General features: G+C 66.7%; 1 pseudogene; it reads left to right on the top strand.

Annotated features, from left to right (window-relative positions):
* The first annotated feature begins 2,354 nt into the window (after positions 1-2,354).
* On the top strand, positions 2,355-2,473 carry LOC142866868 (uncharacterized; annotated as a pseudogene).
* The last annotated feature ends 388 nt before the right edge of the window (positions 2,474-2,861 follow it).

Raw genomic sequence — 2,861 nt, 5'->3', positions numbered from 1 at the left:
CCTCCCCGGCCAGGCCCGTCACTGTCCTGGGCCCCCGCCTGACCGGCTCCTCCCCGCCCGGCGTGTCACCGTCCTCTGCCCCGGCCTGACATGCTCCTTCCCGCCCGGCCTCTCACCGTCCTCGGCCCCTGCCTGACCGGCTCCTCCGTCGCCTGGGCCTTCCAAGGGCTTGGTGTGGACGCTGCTTCCAGGAAGCCCTCCAGAAACCCGGCAGCAGGGTGGCCGCAGCAGTCTCCAGCAGCCGTCCCTAAGTCGCGTGCGGGGGGACGTGCCCCCGCTGTGCCGCGGGGGCCCAGCCTGGTGTCTTCCCTGAGGCCCTGCGGCTGCCGGCTGCCGCTCCCCGCAAGGGGAGAGCCGCGGAGGTGGGGACCGCCTCCTGATGGGGACGTACACGCAGCTCTCCACGTCGGATTCCGGGGCTCTCTGTCCTGCCCGAAGGCCCAGCGGGCCTGCGGGTCCTTAGAGTGGCAAAAGCATCCGAAAGCTGAGATTGAGGGTCCGGTGGGTGTCTGCACTTTTGTGCTGGGCACCCCAGGGAGGCCCGGGGGCTGGCTGGACGACGCGGTCTGCTGGGCGGGGGGTTTGGAGGAGCAACTGATGCCCTTTGCACTTTGGGTAGCAAGAGTCTGAGGTGTCTCTGAGCCCTGTGCCCTGTGGGGGCGGGGCGGGGGGGAGGAGGAGGAGGAGGAGGAGGAGGAGGTGGGAAGGGCCGGGGCCTGCAGTCCTGTTCCCGGGGTGGCACGGCAAGTGGCTTCTTCCACAGGCTGCTTGGCCTGGGCTCCCTGCACCTGGGCCTTTGGAGGACCGGCCCTGTGCTTGCCAACACTTCCTGCAGGGACCCAGAGCTGGGAGGTGGCATCTCTCAGCCCTGGGTCGGGCAGAGCCCCAGCGGGCCATGCCCACAACCTCTCTCAGCACCGGTCCCCCAGAAGGCTCCTTTGGGACCAGGATTCTCTTGCGGTGACTCTTTAAGGTCTGGCCCCTGGATGGAGGGGCACCAGGAGTGGAGGAGCAGGAAGGGGAAGGGGGTGGCCATGCGAGGGGACACTTTGAGGCCAAGTCCCAGCTTCAGCCTGATCCTCCTGGGAACCCCGCTCTGAGACAAGGAGCCGGGCTTCGCATTCCCACAGCAGCCAGTCGTGGGCTGAGGACACCTGGGGCGTTGGGAACTCCCTGGCTTCTCCTTGGTTTAACATCTAGAGCTGCTTGGGAATCGCGCCGCCACACACACCCGAGCGCAGGTGTCTTCCGCACAGACTGCGGGCCTCGCTCTTCTGAATGCCGCTAGCTCGCCACCCACCCACGGGTGAACCTGGTCAGGGTGCTTTCTCTCAGGGGCAGACTCTTTTCCGGGCGGGCTACCGGTGTCTCTGTTTGCTCGTTTCTTTCTTCCATTTCGGGAAAGTCTTCCTTGCTGGGTGTGGAAATCTCCTATGCCTTCCCTCGCCTATTCTGTCAGCTTTCAAATTCTCTTTCAGTTGCCACCCTCACAGATGGATTAGGAAACTCTTTCCGGTGCACTCATTAGTGAAATGACCTCAAGGAAGCTGGAATCCAATATCTAATGGCCGATTTTTAGCGAGTCCACACGGGGTCGGGGTCCAATGCAGCCCCGGCCAGGCCCAGGCCCCTTGGACTGGGCCACAGGAGGACACGGAGGAGGGTCCCGGCCCCCACGAAGCGGTGCCGGCAGTTCTCCACGGGCTTAGGAGTTTTCCAGAGGTAGGAGATGGAGGGGACTGATTTCTTCAGCGCCCCCCAAACCACGCCACCCCACCCCACCCATGGGACACATCCCCAGAGAGAGACGCCCCATACACTGGCTGTGCCCCAGCCCTGGCCCGGGGGAATAGGCGGCAGCCCACCCACAGGGCGAGGGGGGCCGCAGCTGAAAGGGGTTGTGGCGGAGGGCGGCCCCTGGCTGGGGTCAAAGGGCGTGCGCGTGCGCAGTCAGCGGCGGCGAGGCGCCGGGGGTGGGCAGCGGGTACGTGAAGGAGGCCAGGCGAGGAGACGAGGGGGGCTGGGAGGGCTCCACCTTGGCGAGTCCAGCCGTGGAGGCGCATCTTGTGTGAGTGTGCGTGAGTGTGAGTGTGTGTGTGTGTATAGAGAGACAGCCCCCCCGCCCCGCCCCGCCCCGCCCCGCCCCGCCCGTCACCCCCGACCCTCGGAGCACACCGGACCCGGCCCGGCGCGGGGCCTGGGGCGGGAGGAGGCGGCGGCGGCGGCGGCGGCGGCGGCGGCGGCGGCGGCGGCGGCGGCGGCGGCGGCGGCGGCGGCGGCGGCGGCGGCGGCGGCGGCGGGGGGAAAGCGCAGAGAGGCTCGGCTTCTTGAGCGGGGCAGGGGCGCCCTCCACCGTCTAGGGCCACACCACCCCGAACGCCCCCGAGCTCGTCTGGTCTGGGAAGCTAAGCAGGGTCGGGCCTCCTTAGTACTTGGATGGGAGACCGCCTGGGAATACCGGGTGCCTTAGGCTTCTTCTGGTTTTTTTTTTTTTTTTTTTTTTTTTTGCCTCCTGTTCTGTTCCCTTTCTGGGAGCGCGGCGGCGGCCCGGGGTGGGGGTGACCCCCACCCTCAGCGCCCGCCGCGGTGCCTGGCGCCCCAGCCCGCACCGTGGGGCCTCCTCTTGTCCCAAGCCGCGACACCGCCGCCACGCGGCAGCACGCGTGGCATCTGGACTGTCAGGTCTCAGACCCAAGGTCTGCTCTGTGGGAACCGACACGTTGGAGGAAACCTTGAGAATCTGAGAGGGGAGGGAGTTCCAGAAGAAGGCCAGGATGTCATTTTGAGGGAGTATGTGACCAGAACTCGTCCCGTTGCTTTTGGGGTTCTATGGGCTACACGTAGGAATCTTTGGTGGTGGC

This window comes from Microcebus murinus, unplaced genomic scaffold, assembly GCF_040939455.1.
Source record: "Microcebus murinus isolate Inina unplaced genomic scaffold, M.murinus_Inina_mat1.0 scaf007_hap2_Mmur4.0, whole genome shotgun sequence".
Taxonomy (NCBI): Eukaryota; Metazoa; Chordata; class Mammalia; order Primates; family Cheirogaleidae; genus Microcebus; species Microcebus murinus.
This window is presented reverse-complemented; position numbering and strand designations above follow the sequence as displayed.